This window comes from Pelophylax lessonae, assembly GCF_965119305.1.
Source record: "Pelophylax lessonae genome assembly, chromosome: 5".
Classification (NCBI taxonomy): domain Eukaryota; kingdom Metazoa; phylum Chordata; class Amphibia; order Anura; family Ranidae; genus Pelophylax; species Pelophylax lessonae.
The window spans coordinates 229,211,753-229,238,369 of record NC_138772.1 but is presented as its reverse complement, the minus strand read 5'-3'; the positions used below and the strand labels follow the sequence as shown (position 1 = coordinate 229,238,369).

Below are 26,617 nucleotides of genomic sequence, written 5' to 3'. Positions count from 1 at the left end.
CCTTAGCCTAATGTACATATTTACAGTGCATCCGTAAACTATTCATAGCACTTCACTTATTCCACATTTTGTTATGTTACAGCCTTATTCCAAAATGGATTCAATTCATTTTTTTCCTCAAAAGTATACAAACAATACCCCATAATGGCAACGTGAAAGAAGTTTGTCTGAAATCTTTGCAAATTTAATCAAAATAAAAAAATCCTATGTTCATAAGTATTCACAGCCTTTGCCAAGGTAATCAAAGTTGAGCTATGGTGCATCCTGTTTCCACTGATCATCCTTGAGATGTTTTTACAACTTGACTGGAGTCCACTTGTGGTAAACTCAGTTGACTGGGTATGATTTGGAAAGGCACACACTTGTCTATATATGGCCCCACAGTTAACAGTGCATGTCCACAAACCAAACCAATCAATGAAGTCCAAGGAAATGTCTATAGACCTCAGAGACAGGATTGCATCAAGAAATAGATCTGACGAAGGGTACAGAAAGATTTCTGCAGCATTGAAGGTCCCAATGAGCACAGTGGCCTCCATCATCCGTAAATGGAAGAAGTTTGGAACCACCAGGACTCTTCATGAGGCGAGCCGCCCACCCAAACTGAGCGATCGGGGAAGAAGGGCCTTAGTCAGGGAGGTGACCAAGAACCCAATGGTCACTCTGACAGAGCTCCATCGTTTCTCTGTGGAGAGAGGAGAACCTTCCAGAAGAACAACCAACTCTGCAGCACTCCACCAATCAAGCCTGTATGGTAGAGTGGCATGGCGAAAGCCACTCCTTAGTAAAAGGCACATGACTGCCCACCTGGAGTTTGCCAAAAGGCACCTGAAGTACTCTCAGACCATGAGAAACAAAATTATCTGGTCTGATGAAACAAAGATTTAACTCTTTGGTCTGAATGGAAAGCGTCATGTCTGAACGAAAACCAGGCCCCGCTCATCACCTGGCCAATACCATCCCTACAGTGACGCAGGGTTGTGGCAGTATGTTGATGTGGGGATATCTTTCAGGGGCAAGAACTTGGAGACTAGTCAGGATTGAGGGAAAGGTGCATGCAGCAATGTACAGAGACATCCTTGATGAAAACCTGCTCCAGGGCACTCTGGACCTCAAACTGCCCAAGATAACAAAGGAGTGGCTACGGGGCAACTCTGTGAATGTCCTTGAGTGGCCCAGCTAGAGCCCAGACTTGAACCCAATTGAACATTTCTGGATAGATCTGAAAATGGCTGTGCACCAACGCTCCCCGTCCAACTTGATGGACCTTGAGAGGTCCTGCAAAGAAGAATGGGGGAAACTGCACAAAAATAGGTGTGCCAACCTTGTAGCATCATACTCAAAAATACTTGAGGCTGTAATTGGTGCCAAAGGTGCTTCAACAAAGTATTGAGCAATGGCTGTGAATACTTATGTACATGTGATTTTTCTTTTTTTCTTTTTTTTTTTTTTAATTAGCAAAGATTTCAAACAAACTACTTTCATGTTGTCATTATGGGGTATTGTTCATATAATTTTGAGGGAAAATAATGAATTCAATCCATTTTGGAATAAGGCTATAACATAAGAAATGTGGAAAAAGTGAAGCACTGTGAACACTTTCTGGATGCACTGTATACTTGGAGTAATGTCCACTTCTAAACAAACAACAACTGCTCTCACCTTTCCAGTGTGAACCATGTGCAGCTATCACCCTAACAATTGAGAAGCCTGCCCTTACTTGATTGTTAATAAGTAATAAAAAAAAAAAAAAAAATATATATATATATATATATATATACAGTGGGTACGGAAAGTATTCAGACCCCCTTAAATTTTTCACTCTTTGTTATATTGCAGCCATTTGCTAAAATCATTTAAGTTCATTCTTCTTCCTCATGAATGTACACATAGCACCCCATACTGACAGAAAAACACAGAATTGTTGACATTGTTGCAGATTTATTAAAAAAGAAAAACTGAAATATCACATGGTCCTAAGTATTCAGACCCTTTGCTCAGTATTTAGTAGAAGCCCCCTTTTGATCTAATACAGCCAGGAGTCTTTTTGGGAAAGATGCAACAAGTCTTTCACACCTGGATTTGGGGATTCTCTGCCATTCCTCCTTGCAGATCCTCTCCAGTTCTGTCAGGTTGGATGGTAAACGTTGGTGGACAGACATTTTTAGGTCTCTCCAGAGATGCTCAATTAGGTTTAAGTCAGGGCTCTGGCTGGGCCATTCAAGAACAGTCACGGAGTTGTTGTGAAGCCACTCCTTCGTTATTTTAGCTGTGTGCTTAGGGTCATTGTCTTGTTGGAAGGTAAACCTTCGGCCCAGTCTGAGGTCCAGAGCACTCTGGAGAAGGTTTTTGTCCAGGATATCCCTGTACTTGGCCGCATTCATCTTTCCCTCGATTGCAACCAGTCGTCCTGTCCCTGCAGCTGAAAAACACCCCCACAGCATGATGCTGCCACCACCATGCTTCACTGTTGGGACTGTATTGGACAGGTGATGAGCAGTGCCTGGTTTTCTCCACACATACCGCTTAGAATTAAGGCCAAAAAGTTCTATTTTGGTCTCGTCAGACCAGAGAATCTTATTTCTCACCATCTTGGAGTCCTTCAGGTGTTTTTTAGCAAACTCCATGCGGGCTTTCATGTGTCTTACACTGAGGAGAGGCTTCCGTCGGGCCACTCTGCCATAAAGCCCTGACTGGTGGAGGGCTGCAGTGATGGTTGACTTTCTACAACTTTCTCCCAACTCCTGACTGCATCTCTGGAGCTCAGCCACAGTGATCTTTGGGTTCTTCTTTACCTCTCTCACCAAGGCTCTTCTCCCCCGATAGCTCAGTTTGGCCGGACGGCCAGCTCTAGGAAGGGTTCTGGTCATCCCAAACGTCTTCCATTTGAGGATTATGGAGGCCACTGTGCTCTTAGGAACCTTAAGTGCAGCAGAAATCTTTTTGTAACCTTGGCCAGATCTGTGCCTTGCCACAATTCTGTCTCTGAGCTCTTCAGGCAGTTCGTTTGACCTCATGATTCTCATTTGCTCTGACATGCATTGTGATCTGGAAGGTCTTATATAGACAGGTGTGTGGCTTTCCTAATCAAGTCCAATCAGTATAATCAAACACAGCTGGACTCAAATGAAGGTGTAGAACCATCTCAAGGATGATCAGAAGAAATGGAAAGCACCTGAGTTAAATATATGAGTGTCACAGCAAAGGGTCTGAATACTTAGGACCATGTGATATTTCAGTTTTTCTTTTTTAATAAATCTGCAACAATGTCAACAATTCTGTGTTTTTCTGTCAGTATGGGGTGCTATGTGTACATTCATGAGGAAGAAGAATGAACCTAAATGATTTTAGCAAATGGCAGCAATATAACAAAGAGTGAAAAATGTAAGGGGGTCTGAATACTTTCCGTACCCACTGTATATACACACACTGTATATCCTGTGCTATGTAAACCCCAAAACATAAATGCTTGTATAAAAAAATATATACATATAGGTAATCATACTGTATATATGATATATAATGAGGACAAGGTGCTCATATGAGATAAGTGATGCGCTGTTACATAAATCCAAAAAAGGTTAAATCAATAAACAAAATCCAAGTGTCAACTGAATAAAACCCACCGTGAAGAAAAATTCTTGATAAATCCAAAGTGCACCAGCCACCATGTGAGAAAAAGAGGCTGCTTACCAGAAATTTAGACCTCCCATTACAAAAAATCTAAAACCGCATTTGAATGACACAGGATCCTATAGGGATGGATAGATGGAAGGCTTCAATCTTCTTAGCCAACCAACCAACAATGCCTCTGATTGCTCTCATAGAAATAGTATGCCACAGGATGATCTCATATTTGTTAACTAAATCTAATCTCACCATCAGCAGTACATACCAAAAGGAAAAGATAAAACTATAGTGTAATAGTAAGTTTGGACCCTAAGAAGCATTTCAAAAATTCTAGATAAGTTTTCTTTCCTAACTCTAGTCAAATGCTATGGATCGTTTCAAACAGTGAATCAAAAATGCAGAAGTTAAAATAGCCATTCACATTACTGGTCTTTGCATCTTGAAAAAAATAATAAAAGTAAGGTGCTGTTTGATTATATGTGCATCCGTAGATGTGCAAAAATTCCAACAGGAAAAATAATAATATATTCCAATCTCTTATGGACTGACTATCCATAAAAGTGCATATAAATATATTGAACACTGCATACATTTCATATATAACAATAACACAATATAATTAATATACATAAATTAAGATGTGCAAATCACTGTGCATACTGAAAGTGCTCATGTGCATAAATATAATAAAATATGAATAGTGAAAAAAAGGTAAAGCATATATTGTGAATAGATCAGTTCCACATATAGATAAATTTAAGATGGATGAATATAGTCCATATGCTGTAAAAATAGAGGTAAATTGTCAGCCCAACACCTTGACTCTAAAGTTAAACCCTTATCCACCTTGTGAGCCAATCCACACTTCAATGCTCACCAGATGGTCCCAAGCCACTGGGACCTAAATCGCCTTTCCAGATCACTGGATATCAAATCTCTTAGATAACATTCTCTCTCCTCTCCAACAACCAAGATATATAAATTGCCTTTCCAGATCACTAGATATCAAATCTCAAAGATAGCGTTCTCTCTCCTCTCCAACAAACAAAGATACATATAGAGGCAAAGAACATGGACAGATAATAGTGCAAACTCCGTTTTAATAAATCAGCCAATGAAACAATATAAGATGTTGGGCTTACAAAAAGAAGTACCCAGACCGGCACAGGTAAAAACCGCCAAATTTAAAATTGCATCCCCCTCCGTCAACAGCTAACTCTCTCACCCTTCGCCTCAACACTCCGCGGCCGCAGCCGGCATGCATTCCACGGTAGTGCAGGAAGTGATGTCGCTGGCTAACCGAAAGTTTGGATAGTATACAGACCACAATACATTTCACTGAATAGATTCATCCGGAGTCTGATCCACCATCCAAACTGGGAGATTAATATAGGCAATAGATGAATGTGATTGGGTAACCACTCTTGGGCCGCAAACTAACTTTATTGTCACATTTAAAGTGAGCAACTGAACACTCTATTGACAAATAATAATGGGATGCAATTCTGAGTATTTGGCGGCACTTGTACAATAATAAAATTAAAAAATGAATATATAACCTTTATTTTCCATAATCAATATATACCCAACAAATAAAATATCTCCCCTTATATCTAAAAAATATGCATAAGATCAATACATGTTTAAAATCTATCTATCTATCTATCTATCTATCTATCTATCTATCTATCTATCTATCTATCTATCTATCTATCTATCTATCTATCTATCTATCTATCTATCTATCTATCTATCTATCTATCTATCTATCTATCTATCTATCTATCTCTCTCTCTCTCTTTCTATCTATCTATCTATCTATCTATCTATCTATCTATCTATCTATCTATCTATCTATCTATCTATCTATCTATCTATATTTTATATATATATATATATATATATATATACTGTATATATATATATATATATATATATATATATATATATATATATATATATATAATCTTCAATTGTAAACAACTTTTATACACCCCTGAATGGGTTATTAGGTGATATATTCAATATTTTAAATAAATAAAATTAAAAAAAAAAATAGAATAAAATAAAAAATTAAATAAAAATGAGGGTAAAGAATTCAATTTGGATCCTATAAATCCCTCAGTGGAAATATAAAACTTGTAATATGAAAAGTCATAATATACATAATAATAATGATAAACTTCCATTCATCAAGAGGTGAAAAATCATAATATTTCGGGAACCCTCAGAGATTGTAAAAATAAGATATTACCCTATATTTTCTTTATCCCCTATATGGCTATAAGATACCCAGCCCCAGAGAAGAATCCTCTATCATATCCACATCTATTGTTCATCCCCTATAAGACTATAAAATTCCTAACCCTGAATGGAGTACACTCCACCTTTATTAAAGGGCGTACATAAATCCATCATGAACTAGAAGACAGTATAGACATAACTACATCTACATCAAGGAAACTAAAAGTCATTTAAATAACAATTTTGATCTATGTCCAGATTTAACCCTTCCGGACTAAGTGTATTGAGACGGTAGATCCATTGGATCTCATTCTGCGATATTTGTTTACGCATATCTGCCCTTCTTCAATGTTTGAAAACCCTATCTATACCACAGAACCATAACAGAGAAAGATCTTTGTTATGGAATAGCCTGAAGTGGTTTGAGACACTATGCTGCCGGAATTCCTTTCGGATATTGATTATATGCTCACTCCATCCGTGTAGCCAAAGTACGGGTAGTACGACCAACATATCTCAGGTCACACGGGCAGATGCACAAATAAGTAACAAATCTAGTTCAACATGACAAATTTCTCAATCGTAAATTCTTTACCTTCAGATGAAGAGAAACTCAATTCAGTTTTATTTTTAAATTTACTAGTTCGACACACCCTGCATCTACCACATCTATAGAAACCATTCCTTTCCAAAAAGGTTATACTTCTCTTGGGTGGATCAGGTACATTTTTGGCAATAATGTTCCTCAGGCCTGGAGCTCGTTTGTATATGAATCTGGGACGACTGGGGGAAGTATATCTTTTAAGGTTTTATCACTAAAGGAGAATGGCCCAATATTTTTGAATGCACTTTTCCAATTCTTTATACTGTAAATTATATCCTGTAATAAATGCTAACTCATGTTTCTTATTTTCTTTTACTTTGGATTTAAGCAACTCCTCTCTGTCCATTGTGAACACTTTATTCCTAACCTCCACCAATTGTTTCTCTTTGTAACCTTTTTCTTTAAATCTTTGGATCAATTTATCGGTTTGTTACAAAAAATCTTGGTTGTTGGTGCAGTTCCTCCTTATACGAACAAATTGTCCTTTAGGGATCGCTTTTACCTAGGAGGGGTGGTGGCAGCTGCTAGTGGATATATACCCATTACAATTCACCTCTTTGAAAAAGGTTCTGGTATTAAGTCTACTTTTGTTCCGATAGATTTCAAGATCCAAAAATAAATCCCTATTTCCTGTGAGCTTAATGCCATATTGATTATGATTCATATAATCCAGGAAATCGAAAAGGGCCTGCTGGTGACCCTCCCATACTATCAAGATGTCATCTATATATCTCCTATAGTATTTAAGTTCAAGTGGTTTACCTGTAAAGATTTGCTCTTCCTCCCATTTAGCCAAAAAAATGTTGGCAACACTGGGGGCACAACGAGCCCCCATTGCTGCCCCCTTTATTTGGTTAAAAAACTTTCCTCCATACCAGAAATAATGGTTTGACACAGCCATCTGTAGGCCCTCCAGGAGAAATTCTATTTGCATTTGTTTAAGGTTGGTGAAACCTTCCAATGCCCATCTAACTGCTTTCATGGCATCATCCTGCCTAATATTGGTGTAAAGGGATTCTACATCAACTATTGCCAGTATAGTAGAATCATTAATTTCAATCTCCTGTAGAGATAAGATGGTATCTTTACTATCTTTTAAAAAGGATCTCCCTCCAGCGGCTACAGGTTGTAGGAACACATCCAAGTATTCCCCGATCCTAGCATATAGGGAATTAATCCCGCTAATGATAAGCCTGCCAGGAGGTGTCTCCTTATTTTATGATTAGGTATCTGGTATATAACAGGGATCCGTGGATCTTTGATATTCATATATTTACTTTATCTCTTGACCAATATCCCATTTGCAGTTCCTTTTTTAATACATCTAGTTAATTTCACTTTTAATTTATTGGTTGGGTCACCTGGTAATAATTTGTTAGTGTCTGGGGCACACAAAATCTGGTGCAATATGGTACATAGTAACCAATCAGCTTCTAACTTCAGCTTTTCTAATTAAGCTTTGACAATAAAAACTCAAAGCTTGTTGGTTACTACGTATAGGTGCACCAGATTCTGTGTTAACCAGTTTTAGTAAATCTCCCCCACCATGCTGTTCCAAATAGAGCTGACTACCTTTGCAAACGTTTCCTAACTAAGTTACCTGTTTGCTTGATTAAATAGAGAAGCCAATGATTTTTCAAAGGCTTAGTAGTATATCCATTGACATTAGATTTAAATAGGAATGCAGTGGAAAACTTGGTCTAATGGATGAACGCAACCGGTACCAATTTCAGAGATGTTCAGAGATGTTCCAAAAGTAGGGCCATAAATACAAATGCCAGGAAAAGAAATATCCTCCTTTAAAGCTAAAAATAAAACATTAATGAGTGAGTGAAAAAAAAAAGTTTAAAAAGCAATATTTAAATGATCATACCAGAAGATGAGGAAAGCAATAGACATCAAGTGAAAAAGAGATTAGGAAGAGGCAAATGTAAAAACACCCTTTTAAGGAGGGGTAGGCTTCCTCTAGGCCAGTGATGCTGAACCTTGGCACCTCATATGTTTTGGAACTACATTTCCCATGATGCTAAACTAAACTGCAGTGTGCATGAGCATCATGGGAAATATAGTTCCAAAACATCCTGGGGTGCCAAGGTTCGCCATCACTGCTATAGGCAAACCTGTCCTCAATCTATCCATTACTTTATATGTGTTTATATATGAGGCTCTCAAAATTTATAGAGTTGGGACTGCAGATAATACTGGGGTGCCTTTTCACGGCCTCTGCAACTTACGCCTGCATTTGCAAATGTGTGCAAACTAAACCCCTGTTTTTAATGTTAATTGTTAGACAGGACAGGTAAGTTTGTTGCAGGCTGGTTCGTAAGTTGAGCTGGGAATTTTTCTTTGTTTTTGTTTGAAATGTGAAGTAAATGGTGACACTAATAGAATACAAGTAATAGGGTAAATGTGATATGAGCAGCTACCAAAAAAATACAGCAATACAGTAAAACAAAGTGAATTAGGACCCTACTCGGGTCAAGCAACGGTTGTATTTGATTGCTTTCCCGGCCACTTGATCATTCCCTATATTTACCCTTCCTGGGGTTGAAATTGATTAGTCAGGTTGGACTTTCTTGATGAGTCACTATTGTTTTTCCTCAGGTGTGTTTTCAGAATGTCTGCTTAGATCTTGTCCTCATTACCTTATACAAAATCCATATTCTATGCATCTAGCCTGAGTTTTGTCCTGATTGCCCTCTGCGTGAAAAAGCTGACATAAATGTGCCAATGCTGAGCTATATCTCCTATAGATCTGCAATCCTATCACAGATGCATGAACTAATAATCCATACCCTACCATTAATGAGCCCAGTTCAACCTACTGCTCATGCAGGAGACATAGGTGGAAGTAATGACAAGTTCATGAAGAATCAACATACCACATATATAATACACTATATAGTGGCCACATAGCTGTATACAGCCCACACTTTTCAGTGATATTATGTTCCTTGGAACATAATATTGGAAGATGAGCATGGTCACATGACCTGTCAAAGACATGTGGCCGGTCTCCCCTCCAGTTCTCTCTGCTGACTTAAGTAGAGAGAACTCTGTGACATACACAGGCTCCACACCAATTTTATGAATGAGCTGCAAAATACAAGCTGTGGTGGGAAGTAACTTAGTAGTATATAGCAGAGAACAAGAGGATCTCAGTTATAAATGAGCCACTGCCCATAGATGACAGCGGTCCTTTTTTAGTGATTGTAAACAACCTTTAAAATAGAAATGAAAGGAAAACATTTGTATATAGATATAAAGAAAAAAACATTATAAATACCTTTTTTTCCCCTTTTTTATAGGTGATCGCATCCCCTCTGTTCTCAGCTGCATAAGAGCTAGGGGGAGGAGATGCAACAGTACACTGAGCCTCCCTGGGAAAGGCTGTGTGGGGGGGGGGGGCATGTCAGCACAAGTCTGATCATTGGAGGAGATCAGGCTGAGTTCCCAGCATACAGTATCTCACAAAAGTGAGTACACCCCTCATATTTTTGGAAAAATTGTATTATATCTTTTCATGTAACAACTCTGAAGAAATTACACTTTGCTACAATGTTAAGTAGTGAGTGTACAGCTTGAATAACAGTGTAAATTTGCTGTCCCCTCAAAATGACTCAACACACAACCATTAATGTCTAAACCACTGGCAACAAAAGTAAGTACACCTCTAAGTGAAAATTTAAAAATTGGGCCCAAAGTGTCAATATTTTGTGTGGCCATCATTATTTTCCAGCACTGCCTTAACCCTCTTGGGCATGGAGTTCACCAGAGCTTTACAGGTTGCTACTTGAGTCCTCTTCCACTCTTCCATGACGACATCACAGAGCTGGTGGATGTTAGAGACCTTGCGCTCCTCCACCTTCTGTTTGAGGCTGTCCCACAAATGCTTAATAGGGTTTAAGTCTGGAGACATGTTTGGCCAGTCCATCACCTTAACCCTAAGCTTCCTTAGCAAGGCAGTGGTTGTCTTAGAAATGTGTTTGGGGTCATTATCATGTTGGGATACTGCCCTGCGGCCCAGTCTCCGAAGGGAAGGAATATGCTCTGCTTCAGTATGTCACAGTACATGTTGGCATTCATGGTTCCCTCCATGAACTGTAGCTCCCCAGTGCCAGCAGCACTCATGCCGCCCCAGACCATGACACTCTCACCACCATGCTTGACTGTAGGCAAGACACACTTGTTTTAGTACTGCTCACCTGGTTGCCATGACACACGCTTGAACCCATCTGAACCAAATAAGTCCAAATAAGTCCAAATAACCAAATGTCCTTAGTCTGCTTATCTTCAGCAAACTGTTTGCTGGCTTTCTTGTGCATCATCTTTAGAAGAGGCTTCCTTCTGGGACGACAGCCATGCAGACCAATTTGATGCAGCGTGCGGCGTATGGTTTGAGCACTGACAGGCTGACCCCTTCAACCACTGCAGCAATCATACGTCTATTTCCCGAAGACAACCTCTGGATATGACGCTGAGCACATGCACTCAACTTCTTTGGTCGACCATGGCAAAGGTCTGTTCTGAGTGGAACATGTCCTGTTAAACCACTGTATGGTCTTGGCCACTGTGCTGCAGCTCAGTTTCAGGGTCTTGGCAATATTCCTATAGCCTAGGCTATCTTTATGTAGAGCAACAATTATTTTTTTCAGATTCTCAGAGAGTTCTTTGCCATGAGGTGCCATGTTGAACTTCCAGTGACCAGAATGAGAGAGTGAGAGCGATAACACCAAGTTTAACACACCTGCTCCCCACTTCACACCTGAGACCTTGTAACACTAACAATTCTCATGACACCGGGGAGAGAAAATGGCTAATTGGGCCCAATTTGGACATTTTCACTTAGGGATGTACTCACTTTTGTTGCCAGCGGTTTAGACATTAATGGCTGTGTGTTGGGTTATTTTGAGGGAACAGAAAATTTACACTGTTATACAAGCTGTACACTCACTACTTTACATTGTAGCAAAGTGCCATTTCTTCAGTGTTGTCACATGAAAAGATATAATAAAATATTTACAAAAATGTGAGGGGGTGTACTCATTTTTGTGAGATACTCTAACTAGGGAACTGACCACGCAGTGCTTGCATGCCCAATGTGGCCCTTTTTAAACAGGAAAGCAGAGGGACTGGCAGGAACACCAGGAATTTCACACAAAAGAAGCAATACAAAGAGAACTGAATATGTTTTATACAAATACATGGTACACCAGGCACATATCAGGAATTCGAAATGCTGGGGTAACAAACACTTTAAAGTATATGTTAACGCAATCAATAAAATCTCTTAAAATCATTAACATTTTAATATACTTTCAAACGTAATTTCCAAGCATTTTACGTCTACAGCTTTCATTAAATTAAAACAAGGTGATACTGCCATTAAGGTCCTGTTGAGACACTCCCTGTTATAGGGAGACAATGCTCTGTACCTGTCTCCCAGTTGCTTTTCTTCATTGTCACCCTGTCACGTGTTTCTGATGGAGTCTATAAGTAGCCACACTGGTATACATTGTGCAGGCAAATTCTCCATTGTCACCATCAGGAAGCCGGTCTTGAAAAACGAAATGCAGCCATCACTGGAGTGTATATATGTAGCCAGCAAATGTCTGCCAAAAGCTTAAGAAAATCAGCAGCAATGAGCAATAAAGGAAAAAATGTAGCAAACTAAGCATTATGCAGTTAGGCTCCGTTCACATACTGGCTTATCAAATTTTGTGATCCCGAATCATTGCAAATCGCGAAATCCCCAAGTGATTCCCATGGCTTGCAATGGCACCCCAAACTTGCCACGATTTTGCCACATTTGTCGTCCGGGCGAATCGCTGTAAAATTGCGGGACGCCTGTCGCCCAAAAGAAGTTCTTGTACTTTTTTTGGGCGACAGGCGCCCAGCGATTCTGTTTGTGCAATTTTACCGCGATTCATGTGGCTACAATCACGGCAAAATCACGCGATTCTTTTTGCGATCCAATACGCCAGTATGTGAGTGGAGCCTAAGGGTTTACGCCAACTTTAACTATAAATTTAGGACACGCAATGCAGTAGAGTTTTGAAGAAGAAAAAAGAGAAAGTTTTAAGGGATTTTATCATTATACAGTATAATGTATTTGCCCAATATAAAAAAGAAATAGGGCCCTTTTCACACGGGCTGTCAGGAAGGTCATGTCAGTATAAAGTATGCACAATAGTGCATCTGTTCGCATATCTGTGCACAGGTGCAGGCTGACTTGAGGGCCTCAGGTCATAGGTAACCACTAGTCGCACATATGTGTACATACAGTAAATGCTTGTGTCCAAGAAGGTGCACATGCACCTGTTGCTAATTCCAGGGCCACACAGGCTCCTGCCTACATACCGACTCCTGGCCACAGCCGACACATCAGCCTGTGACCTGATCCTATGGTTGACACTCACTGCTGTGGTGTTCCTGCTTCATATTCCTGTGTACAATTTCCTGTCTGTCATTTCCTGAAGTCAACTACTACACTACGGCCAGTCCAGATATGCCTGTCTACCTGTACCAGCATCTGGGAAGAACTACATGGCACTTGTACAACTCCATGCCCTTGTGCCACCTTTTCTCTGGATGTGTATGAGAGGCTATCCTCATCTCTTCAGGCTCCTCCACCAAGTACATGACACAGGTTTTCTGATCAGGTCCACCTGGCCTTTTTTCAGGCAAATCTGTCTGGAAGCTCCATGCAAGTCTATGGGCAGGCAGATGCAAACAGATGTGTATACATTTACATCCACCGACCTCTGAGTCCATCCAGGTGTAGAAAAAAAATGGGAAAAGACTGCTTTAGGATCCTTCTCCTGTTTGGCTTCCTCTGCTGGTCTCTACAACACCGTAGACTCCACTTCAGATTCATTGTGGACTTAAATTTGATGGATCTGAGCCTAAGAACCTTCTGCTCTTTGGCACTCTGCTGAGCCCTACTACACCTCTTCTGATTCCATGCGGCTCTCTTTGGACTCAAACGTTCTGTTATTATGCTAGTGCGTAAATGAGCATACCCTTATATGGGTGGTCATTTGCCTACCTTTACATGCACGTGAACTTTAATGGCATCCCTGTAATTTGCTGTACTAGTGCGTAAATGAGCATACCCTTATATGGGTGGTCATATGCCTACCTTTACATGCACGTGAACTTTAATGGCATATGCTGTAATTTGTCCAGCTCCCTTTTTAAAAGTAATTTGTGACTTTACCAGGTTGCCCATCCTACAGTTTGCTAGCTTTCAGGTTCAACTTTTTTTTTCCTTTTTTTAAGTTACCTTAGTTACTGTCCCATATACCCTAACCTCACGTGAATTCTGCCTGCCTTGACTCCTGCTGTGTTTCCTGAATACAAATTTGCTTTTCGCTCTGGTTTTGATGCCTTTCTGTTTTTACTTCTGGAAATTACCTGTGGCAATGCTCCCTTACTAAACTTCTGTCTGATTCTCCAGTACTGACACTACCTGAGTGGATATCAAACTTAACTTACCTAGCCATCTGTTGAACTAGTGATGCCATCTGCACAAGTTTGGGCTCTGGTGAAGATCAGGTATTCAGAGACTGCATTTTGGTAGTAGCTTGTCACTGAAAGGAGCAAACCTTGAGAAGATAGAATTAGGAAAACATTTTTGAGCAATGTATCTGTGACGAGACCCTTGCTCGCTCGCTTCCGCTCTCCCGACACTCCTCTGTTTCTAGTGAGTCAGCTTGCAGATCGCAACGTCTGATGGTTCGGTCAACCAAGGCTCCGGGATCCGAACTACAGCTATGTGCCGTTCGGAATCCATTAGAACAAACACCAGGCAGGCTGTATGTAAGTTCAAACAGGAAGACGTTTATTGGAAGTACACAACACACTTTTATACAGAATTTGGAACATCCTGCCCCCAACAACCGCTTTCCCATTGGTCAATTGCACAGTACATGCCGTTCTCCTTCAGGTCCTCCTTAGCCATGCAAATGAGGACTTGAAAATGAGTTAGCAGGGATTGGTCCGATAGCTTGACTAGAAGGACTGTTATGTGTAATGAGACAGAAGCCCCCAGGGGACAATCAATGTACGCAATAGCCAGACACAGAACAATGGTTCCATAACGAGCCCCCAATACACATGACTCTGAGTGTCAGTACATCCCTTAGCAGACAACAGGTGGGTTCATTCACACCCGACAATAGGTGAATGGAAAGCCACCTCAGACAAAAGCAACATTGTTAGACAGTCAGTCTCCTCATTGAACTTCCTGGAATGACCATATTAGGAGTTGTACTTCCTGGTCAGAGACCTCATGGCAAATGGGAACAAATCTCAATATTTCTACATGGAGACCTTGCTGACAAATGTGAAGCAATCCAAACCATCACCCATCTGTCCTTAAATTCCAGTGACGGTGAACACCGTCACATATCTTCCCCTGGGAAACAGTCCAACAGCCACAGTGGGACCCCAAACGGGTCAACTCGAGGATGTTGGAAAAGTAGTCTTACGGTTCCAGGTCTGTCTGCCGGGATAACCCCTCCGCATTCCCATGTATATTCCTGGTGTAGGGGTGTGGGGCCTTTTTGTAATTGAGAAATCTACACGTATGTGTCTTCCATCAAGTTCCATTCCATTTGCACGTTCTTTTGCCTCCTTTGCGTCTTCAACATTTTCAAAGTAGACAAACGAGAAACCCCTGGAACATCGAGATTGCTGATCATACACAATGGATACATCAGCTATTGGACCATATTTTGAAAATACTTCTCTTAGATCTCGCTCCGTTGTGTAAAGACTTAGGCCAAACACGCCCAAACAGCAGTTAGGATTAGGATTTGCCGAACTTACTCTACTTCCTTAAATAGTTTGAACGCCCGAAAGGGCAACTTACGGAAAGTCGCTGCATCTTTAGGCGTTTTCTCCGATTGCCGTATTTCTGCCATTCTCTGCTCATGTTGCCGCTCTCGTTCCCTCTCTTGTCGTTCTAGTTCTTTCTCTTGTCGCTCTAGTTATTTCTCTTGTCGCTCATCCGGCAGCTGGATGTCTCTAATGGCATTCTGTATGGCGGTCTCTGATGGGTTAGCACCATATAATGCCAACTGCTCTCGAACTCGTTGCTGAAAAAAGTCTTCAACTGACCGGGGTCCTGCATCACCATCCCTCTGATCCATCTCGGCTAGCTCACTGATCAGGGTGGCCTTGTTCTTTGTCCCACTGGTCCCTTCACGGCTCTCAAGTAAGTCCTTCAGCGTGGCTCTCCTGCATGCTGCATAGCTGGTCATTGACTGTGGTGGTTTGGAGTGTCCCGGTAACTGGAGAGCAAATCCCACCGCTGCCAACCAATGTGACGAGACCCTTGCTCGCTCGCTTCCGCTCTCCCGACACTCCTCTGTTTCTAGTGAGTCAGCTTGCAGATCGCCACGTCTGATGGTTCGGAATCCATTCGAACAAACACCAGGCAGGCTGTATGTAAGTTCAAACAGGAAGACATTTATTGGAAGTACACAACACACTTTTATACAGAATTTGGAACATCCTGCCCCCAACAACCGCTTTCCCATTGGTCAATTGCACAGTACATGCCGTTATCCTTCAGGTCCTCCTTAGCCATGCAAATGAGGACTTGAAAATGAGTCAGCAGGGATTGGTCCGATAGCTTGACTAGAAGGACTGTTATGTGTAATGAGACAGAAGCCCCCAGGGGACAATCAATGTACACAATAGCCAGACACAGAACAATGGTTCCATAACGAGCCCCCAATACACATGACTCTGTGTGTCAGTACATCCTTTAGCAGACAACAGGTGGGTTCATTAGCACACCCGACAATAGGTGAATGGAAAGCCACCTCAGACAAAAGCAACATTGTTAGACAGTCAGTCTCCTCATTGAACTTCCTGGAATGACCATATTAGGAGTTGTACTTCCTGGTCAGAGACCTCATGGCAAATGGGAACAAATCTCAATATTTCTACATGGAAACCTTGCTGACAAATGTGAAGCAATCCAAACCATCACCCATCTGTCCTTAAATTCCAGTGACGGTGAACACCGTCACAGTATCCAAATAACATAGTATATGTGTAATATTTTAACTCAAACCTAAATCATGGTCCACAGCCTTCAAATTTCAAATCCCACAAGGAATATCTTTCTTGTGGTTGGCATGAAGTTTACGTTAGTGCTTTGTTTAGAAGGGCAGTTATTAATGTGTAACTACTTAATAAAGTCTAAGTGCATTTATACAACTTTAATGCAAATACACTTTAAAGTCATTTGCCTTGTGTCTTTTTTTCTCTCAAAAAGGTTTAAGACCAATGTATGCATGCTCAAAAATAAAATATTGAAGTTGTCCACTGGCAGGTACAAAATACATTGTTTATTCTACACTGAAGAAAATAGACTTATAGATTTCTTTTTAATGTTGCAGTTTATGGCAGATGAGACATGGTCAACTCTGCCGCAAGTAATCGTGCCACTGACAGTTTGTCAAAACTGACAGCAAAGGGATCACCAAGAAGCTGACTGTTTTGTCACTATGGAAGCCTTTCCTCTGTAGTTGAGGCAGCAAGATTTAGCCACATCACCAGAGATCAACATTCAGCAGCATTTGGGCCAGCAACAGAGCGACATCTCACTGCTTGTGATTACAGGGGAGGCAATTCCAGAGGGACACACAGGAAGCCTTTTTAGCATTCTTGCTGCTGGTAAGATGTCACTAACAGCAGAATCGCTCATGTGTCATCAGCCTAGGAGTGGGACACTGAAGAACACCAAGTCACGGTTGCTAAAGTATTTTTATTGCAACCTTGAAATAGAAAGATAGAAAAAATCCACAGCATGTGATCCAATTGGCCAGCGCAAAAATAACAAACTATAAACTGTTTTCACCATATCTAAGCACCATAGGCGTGTGCACAGGTGTGCCAAGGCACATACTAATTACCCTGTGTTGTGCAGATTCCCCCTGTTTAAGCCACTAATATTTCACCAAAGCCCCCTAACGGGGCTCTTAAAAAAATTACAATTGAAAAAATAAAATTGTAAAAAATCACCATCCACTGCCCTACTGACACCAATCTCTGCCCTACTGACACTGTCCACTGCTCTACTGACACCGTCAGTATATACAGTATACACAGTATACAAAGGCACACACATATGTGTTTGAGCTTTAAGGTACACACCCTAATGCAGGAGTTGTAAAGTCTATAAATTCTATGCATTAAGATAAAAAGTCTTCTGTGTGCAGCAGGCCCCTCAGCCCTTCTAACACTTACCTGAGGTCCGTCTCTGTCCAGCGATGTCCACAAATGTCTCAGTGGTCCGAGATTCTCCCTCCTGATTGTCTGAGACACAGCAACAGTGCCATTGGCTACTGCTGCTGTCAATCAAAGTCAGCTAGCCAATCAGGAGAGAGAGGGGCCTGGGTGGGGTTCTGTGTCTGAATGGAAACAGGAAGCTTGGGTGCCCCCATAGCAAGCTGCTTGTTGTGGGGGCACTGAACAGGAGGGAAGAGCCAGGATCACAGTAGAGGGACTCAAAAAGAGGAGGATCTAGGCTGCCCTGTGCAAATCCACTGCAACAGAGCAGGTAAGTATAACATGTTTGTTATTTTCATAGGAAAAAAAACAAGACTTTACAATAACTTTAAAGCCAAACTGCAGGAAAATATTTCCTCATACTATTATATTCCCTCATAATATTTTCTATTTGGTCAAATGTTCTTAGCCTATAATCTTAGGCTACTTTCTCTATTGGTATTTTCTCCCAGGGTCACATGTTAATTCATACTGCACTGTGGTGCTACTACACATCTCAAAAATATAATATGTAATATTTTTGTTTGCCTCTTCTTTATCCTCATCCGTAATCCAGTCTGGATTTTATAAAACGTTTGGAAGATCCCCATGCCATGAGAGTAGATTCAGGAGGTGAGATTATTAGAGCAGATGATTTAAATCCTCCAAAAGTAACCAGAGAGACATGGAACAGATCCAGATAGTTGAATAGGACCTTAAAATAATTGGAATACCATGTACTTCCAGATTAGCTTCTTGATTCTTGACTTAAGCTGGGTACACACTGGGCTGAACAAAAAACTTCACAGATTCCAACATCCAGACAAGCGATGTGGATGCAGGAATCTCCTCTGCTGCACTATTTTATTGTGACAGCAGGGATCCCCCTGCCCCCCCCCCCCCCCCCCCAATCAGAATACACTGATCAACACTGCAGTCATTGGCTTACGACTGGCTTTTGTTGAACAGAAAGGACTGCACACAGATCGAAATCTGTCTGGTTCCTGCCAAATTTCTATACGTGTGTACACAGCTTTAGTGAGACAGTTTTTTTTTCAGGTGGAGTAGATTAATTGGATTCGTGACCTACAGTGGATTTAAAGTTGAAGCTGTTATAGGTGCAAAGTGTGGGTCAACTCAATACTGAACCCCAAGGACTAAGACTGGGATGCCATTAAAGTTCACGTGCATGTAAAGGTAGGCATCCCAATACTTTTGGTAAAATAGTGTATCTGATTGCAGGGGCTCCTGGTTGAGACCAAACACCACTTGGGTTTTAGGACTTGGATGAGCCCATCTTTTTTTTACTGGTGGCAAACAGTGTTTACACTAGTCCGTAACAGTTTGCATACAGTGGATATAAAAAGTCTACACACCCCTGTTAAAATGTCAGATTTCTGTGATGTAAAAAAATGAGACAAAGATAAATAATTTCAGAACTTTTTCCACCTTTGATATGACCTATAAACTGTACAACTCAGTTGAACAACAAACTGAAATCTTTTAGGTGGAGGGAAGTAAAAAAAAATAAAATAAAATAATATGGCTGCATAAGTGTGCACACCCTTAAACTAATACTTTTTTTATTACTGCACTCAGTATTTTTGGGTATGAGTCTATCAGCATGGCAGATCTTGATTTGCCAATATTTGTCCACTCCCTCTCCTGTGCACAGCCCTCTTCAGATCATCAGATCACCCCACAGATTTTCAATTGGATTCAGGTCTAGGCTCTGGCTGGGCCATTCACGTTTCACGTTTTCACGTTTAGCTCTCTAGCAGAAGCCTAAAGGTTTTGTGCTAGTATTGACTGGTATTTGGAACTGTTAATAATTCCCTCTACCTTCAGTAAGGCTCCTGTTCCAGCTGAAGAAAAACAGCCCCAAAGCATGATGCTGCCACCACCATGCTTCACTGTGGATATGTTGTTTTTTTTGGTGATGTACAGTGTTGTTTTTGCACCAAACATATCTTTTGGAATTATGGCCAAATAGGTCAACCTTGGTGCTTTCAAACCATAACACATTTTCCCAAATGCTTTCAGGAGATTTCGGATGTGTTTTTGCAATTTTTACCTGGGCTTGGATGTTTTTCTTCACAAGAAAAGGCTTCCTTCTGTCTTGCCACTCTACCCCATGGCCCAGACGTATGAAGAATACAGGAGATTGTTGTCACATGTACCACACAGCCAGTACTTGCCAGATATTCCTGCAGCTACTTTAATGTTGCTGTAAGCCTCTTGGCAGCCTCCCTGATCAGTTTTCTTCTTGTCTTTTCATCATATTTGGAGGGACGTCCAGTTCTTGGTAATGTCACTGTTGTGCCCTATTTTCTCCACTTGATTAAGACTGTCTTCACTGTGTTCTGTGGTAAGTCTAATGCCTTGGAAATTCTTTTGTACCCTTGACTTATACCTTTTAACAATGAGATCCCTCTGATGCTTTGGAAGCTCTCTGTGGACCATGGCTTTTGCTGTAGGATGCGACTAAGAAAATGTCAGGAAAGACCTACTTTAAACTTTATTTGGGGGTTAATCAGAGGCACTTTAAATGTCTGCCTATTTAACATAAGCTTAAATGTGATTGCTTAATTCTGAACACAACTACATCCCCAGTCATAAGAGGGCGTGCACACTTATGCAACCACATTATTTTAGTTTTCTATTTTTACTCCCCCCCCCCCCAAAATGTTTCATTTTGTTTTTCAATTGAGTTTTACAGTTAATAGGTAACATTAAGAGCCGGTTCACACTGAGGCGACACGACATCGGGGGGCGACCTGTGAAGTCGCGTGCACCGCGACTTCGGCGCGACTTGCAGGGACTTCACATAATGGAAGTCTATGCAAGTCGCTCCCAGGTCGCCCCAAAGTAGTACAGGACTCTTTTTCTAAGTCGGAGCGACTTGTGTCACTCCTATTAGAACGGGTCCTGTACTACTCAATGGACCGCGACCGACCGGCGACTTGTCAGGCTGACAAGTCGCCTGACAAGTTGCGGCAGTGTGAATGGGCTCTAAATGTGGAAAAAGTTCTGAAATTATTTATCTTTGTCTCATTTTTTTACATCACAGAAACCTGTCGTTTTACCAGGTGTGTGTAGACTTTTTATATCCATTGTATGCAAACTGTCACGGGCTAGTGTGAACATTGTTTACCACCAGTAAAAAAAAGATGGGCTCATCCAAGTCCTGAAACCCAAGTGGAGTTTGGTCTCAACCAGGAGCCCCTACAATCAGATACTCTATATTACCAAAAGTATTGGGATGCCTAACTTTACATGCACGTAAATTTGTATGGCATCCCAGTCTTAGTCCGTGGGGTTCAGTATTGAGTTGACCCACCCTTTGCACCTATAACAGCTTCAACTCTTCTTGGAAGGCTGTCGACAAGGTTTAGGAGTCTGTCTAAGGAATGTTTGACCATTCTTCCAGAAACGCATTTGTGAGGTCAGGCACTGATGTTGGACGAGAAGACCTGGTTCACAGTCTCCGCTATAATTCATCCTAAAGGTGTAATGAATTTGAATGATAGTGTATGGCCAGCATTAGGACCCAACACTGAACCATGGGGTACACCACTATTTACCTTGGACTATTCAGAGTGTAAGGCATTATTCACTACTTTATGAATACAGTCTCTTGGCCAGTTTCCTATCCCGAATGGGCAACTGTGTCAAATGCTTTTGCAAAATTCAAGTATACTTCAATCCTTTTGCTTAATTGCTCATAAAAAGAAATCCGATTTTTCTCTTTAGTTCATCGACAAACACAGAGCTCCAAATTTAGAACCATAGGGTTATATCGCTCCATACAGGAGTAGGACACTAGGCAGAAAAAAGACTATAGGCAGTCCTAGATGGTATACATCCCCCTCTCTGCTATAGTCAGGAGTAAGGACCTAGTTCCCTGGCGAAATCTTTGGACCTGGCAAGTTTTCCCTATAATGGAATTTCTTTCTCCTGTTTTTTTTCCTGAGATCTACAATCAACTGCCGGGCTGGAGGACAGGCTGGATAGTTAGATTCCGTGGTTCCCCCCAGTCTGGCCAGCGAGCGTGCACAGACCAGAGCTCCGCGCTAGGTCGGCCGCGACATAGCCCCACTGGACGGAGGTTGGCCTGCGAGTTAACCACCTCGCGAGGTCGTATACATCCGGGTCTTGGCCTGAGTCGCAGTATTTCGCCTGGCTGACAGCCCCCCATTTCATTGGTGAGGAGGTTCTGTCTGGGGTGGTGCCTGCCTGGTTCCTGGTATTGTTAGTATGCTGTCCCCCCTCTCCCCCTGGGACAGCTGGACCTGTGGGTTCCCCTCTTTCCCCCCAAACCCCCCTTTAGTTTGGTGGTCCCTGTGGGCCATCTTTGTAACCCCCACAGGCCCCCCCCTCGGGGTAGCGATGTGGGTTGGCAGGTGGATGAGGCTGGTGTGCTGCAATGTACCGGTGGGGAAGGGGGCGGGTAGGCATGCCGTCGGCAGGAACGGACTTCCCGGCTAGGGTGGGTGCTGGCTGTTGTTTGTGGTCCTGTGCCCGGATCCCTCTTTCCTTTGTGTATGTGGCCTGCGTTCCTCGGAGCCTCATGGGGGCCGTGTCATTGTTTTAGGGCCTGTGTGAGTCTCTATGCTGGCGGTCATGTTTGTGTAGTCTGGTGGCCATTTTTGGCTGGCTTGGCGTGCATTAGGAGTGGCGGCCATGACTGTGGAGCCTCTGGACGGTGATTATGGCTGTGAGGGCCCCTCCTTTTTCCCTGGTGTTGACTCTTGGGTTTGCTTTTCCCCTGGATGCCGCACATGGATACTGGTTATTTCTGGTGCAGACCGGTGCTACTCTGGTGGGTTGGTGAGTTCTGGTGGGGTTCCGCCCTCTCTCTGCTGCAGGTTGTGGGGTGCTGTGTTTTTGGGTACCCCTGTGGTGATACAGGTGCGATGCCATCGGTGAGTGAGTCCCCTAGCAGTGCTAGACACTTTTTTTTCTGGTGGGTCCCCTCTTTACCTTATGGAGTCTCAGGAGCATGTTTCCCCACCTGAAAGCAGCAGGTCCCTTGGGTGTCCTAGCCCTCCATTGATGCACTAATGGCGGTCCTGGAGTCCTTTGTTTCCCGGGTGGAGGTAGCTTTGGGCAGCGGGCTAGCAAAAAGTGTCCCCCGCCCTTCCCTGCTTTATCTGTCTCATTAGATCCTGTATCTTGCTCTGTTACTGCATATGTGGCCCAGCCTGCGGGGTTTATCACCATGCTCCCTGATCTAGCAGATACTGAGGATGACTCCTTCACACCTGTAGCTGCACACGAGAAGGTGCTGGTTGACGCACTGATTACATCTGTGCAGGAGACTCTGATGCTGGAGGATGCAGCTGAAGCAGCTGCGGAGGTGGCTGTCCCCTTTGGCACCCACAAGCAGTTTGGCATGGCAAAGGTGTTTCCTTATCCCTATTTTTTTTTTTTACAAGTTTGCCTATAAAGATTGTGCGTGTCCAAAACTTCCCTTTGTGGTTCCTAAACACTTTGCGGTGAGGTACCCCTTTGAGGAGTCACTCAAGAAGTGGACTGTCCCACCAGTGGTGGACCCGCCTGTTTCCAGGTTGAACAATGCAACCATGATTCAGGTAGAGGAATCTCCGGCTTTTAGGATCTGGCTGACAGAAAGGTGGAGTCTGTGTCCCGCAATATGTTCACTATTGCTGGTTCTGCGCTGAGGCCGGTCCTGGCCATTGCCCTGATGTCACAAGCACTAATTGAGTGAGCCAAACTTTTGCGCCATGATCTAGGGAGTGAGCAGATTCCCCCTGCCTTTGCTGAGTTGGCGGACCAATTGGTCCAGGGGCTGCAGTTTGTCTGCGATGTCCCTTTGGATGCGGCTCCCTTGATTTCTAAGCTATCTCTTTCGGCAGTGGTGCTTAGTCGCGTATTGTGGCTTAAGTGTTGGTCTGCAGACAAGACTTCTAAAAAAGCTCTGACTGATTTACCCCTTCAAGGCGATCACCTGTTTGGAGCTACCCTGGATGACATCATGAAGAGTCTCACGGGGGGGGGGGGGGCACCTTTCATCCACAGTCTGGGAAGGGGAGGCGGCCCTTCTTTCTCGGCACACAAAAAGTTTCTTCATCCCTCAGGGTCCACTGACAAGGGTTCAAAACCTTTCAAGCCCTCCTCGGGAGGTTCCAAGTGGCCCTGGTCTGGCAAGCCGAGAGTTGGATTCTCTAGACCCACGAACAAGGCTCCTTCAGCATGAAGGTGTGCCCTCATCCATGCATGGGGTGGGGGGCACGTTTTAGTTGATTTCTGGGCCCGTAGACTTCCTTGGTAAATGACAAATGGGTCCATGAAGTAAATCTGTCCAGTTACAAGATAGAGTTTCATTCTTGCCCTCCTGGAAAGGTTCTTGTATGTCTGTCCCTAGACCGATTGCAAGCTCTCTCCGGGGCAGTGCAGGACCTGTTGCTTCAGGGAATGATTGTCCTGGTTCCGGTATCAGAACAGTTTCAAGGTTTTTATTCAAACCTGTTTACGGTTCCAAAAAAGGAGAGGAAGGTCTGTCCGATTCTGGACCTCAAGGTCCTGAACTGCTTTGTACAGAGATTCAGAATGGAGTCCATTCACACGGTAGTGGCATCCTTACATCAGGGAGATTTTCTTGCCTCTACATCAAGGATGCTTACTTGTACATTCCAATATGTGCCTGACACCAGCGTTTCCTTCACGTGGGAGAGGAACATTATCAGTTTGTGGCATTACCATTTTGCTCTCGCCTACCCCTCGCCTCTGCTCCTTGAATCCTCACAAAAGTGTTGGCCCCGGTTCTGGCATTGCTACATCAGTTGGGAATTGCGGTACTGGGCTACCTGGACGACCTCCTCTTGCGAGCGAAGTCCTCTTCTGCCTTGATGGACAACGTGGAGATCACTATACAGACCCTGAAGGAGTTCGGTTGGATTCTGAACTACCAGAAGTCTGCTCTGATACCATCCAGAAAATTGGATTATCTGGGTCTGACTCTGGATTCAGCTCTAGCCAGTGTGTCTTCCCCTGGACAAACTCCAGAAGTTGCATGCTGCGATTCATCTATTGCTTTCCAGAAGGTGGTCTTCCCTGCAGACTTGCTTTCGGGTCCTGGGCCCGATGGTGTCTACCTTTGAGGCAGTTCCGTTTAACCAATACCATCTGAGGTCCCTTTAGAGGGATATCCTGGTGAAATGGGACAATTGTCCGAAGTCTCTGGACAATCAGATTCGGCTGGGGTTCCCTGGTCTGGTGGCTTTGCTCTCCGGCTCTTCAGCAGGGCAAATCTTTTATCCCCTTGTAGTGGACAGTGGTCACTGTGGATGCCAGTCTGTCCAGGTGGGGAGGTGTCCTGGGACTGAGCTCCGTTCAGGGTTGTTGGACGCTGAAGGATTCCAGACTACCGATCAATGTATTGGAACTTCGAGCGATCAGGTTGTGCCTGGATCACTGAATGGATCGGCTCTCGGGACTTCCGGGACAGATCTAGTCAGGCAATGCCACGGCAGTGGCTTATGTCAATCACCAGGGTGGAACAAAAAGTGTGTTGGCGGCTCTGGAAGTAGCCCCATTCTCCGGTGGGCAGAACGCTTTGTTCCTGCCCTCTCTGCTGTACACATTCCAGGAGTGGAAATCTGGCAGGCGGACTATTTCAGACATCAGACGTTGGACCAAGGGGAATGGTCCCTTCATCCACGCGTGTTTCATATCATATGTCTGCGGTTTGCAACCTCCAAGGTGGACCTGTTGGTGTCTCGGCTCAATAGAAAGGTACCGAGGTTTGTGGCAAGGTCACGGGATCTTCTTGCAAATGCCACAGACACTCTGGTGGTCAGTATCTTCTGATCTACTTCTTATTTTCTCTCATGCTGCTTCCACAGCTTCTGCGCAGGATCGAGGCCGAACGGATTCTGGTGGCCCCAGATTGGCCTTGTCGGTCTTGGTACGCCGACCTGGTGCAATTGGTCGCCAACTTCCCTTGGGGACTGCCTCTCAGGGAGGGCCTGCTGTCAGCTTCTTCTGCAACCAGTACCAGATGGATCAGACAGACAGTGACTAAGGCCTATTCTATCAAGTGTCAGGTTCCTCCTTTCCCTGTAACGGTCACTCTACTCAGGCGCTTAGTGCTTCTTGGGCCTTCTGTCATCAGGCATCATTGGCACAGGTTTGGAAGGTTGGAAGGCAGCCACTTGGTCTTCGGTACACACTTTCACTAAGTTCTGTAAAGTGGATGTGTTGGCATCTGAGGATGCTCCCTTGGCCGCAAGGTTTTGCAGGCTGCTTTTTAGAGGGTCTGTTCCCTCATGGGGATGTATTGTTCAGGTTGGCTCCAGTTGTTTATTTGTTGAGCTCCTGTTACCTGGTTTTTGTGTTTAGCCTTGGTATTTTTTTGTTGTCCCACCCCTTATATAACTTAATATTTGGCACTGCTTGGAGACGTCCCTATGGTTCTGAATATTTTGCGCTGTGTCTGTTAATGAATGAAGAGAAAATAGGATTTTTGTACTTACTGTAAAATCCATTTCTTTGAGTTCATTGACGGACACAGCACCCATCCCTCTATGAAGTTTTAATACTTCTGACACTGCTTGTTACTAAACTGAAGGCCTATAGCAGAGGAGGATGTATACTAGCTAGGACTGCCCATAGGCGTAGCCAAGTCTTTTTTCTACCTAAAGTCCTACTCCTGTAGGGGGCGATATAACCCTATGGTTCTGACTATGGAGCGCTGTGTCCGTTAATGAACTCAGAAAAATGGATTTTACGGTAAGTATAAAAATCATATTTTTTTGAACTTTGGTCTTTTGTGAATCTGTCTAAAGCCTAAAATACTGGTTCCTGGCAAAAACTCTTTTGTATCTTCCC

The 26,617-nt window shown here is 42.9% G+C and overlaps 1 protein-coding gene across 1 annotated transcript in view; it reads left to right on the top strand.

Moving 5' to 3' along the window:
- Nucleotides 1-26,617, top strand: part of NR4A3 (nuclear receptor subfamily 4 group A member 3) — a 123,819-nt gene that overhangs the window by 10,071 nt on the left and 87,131 nt on the right. The window lies entirely within an intron of this gene.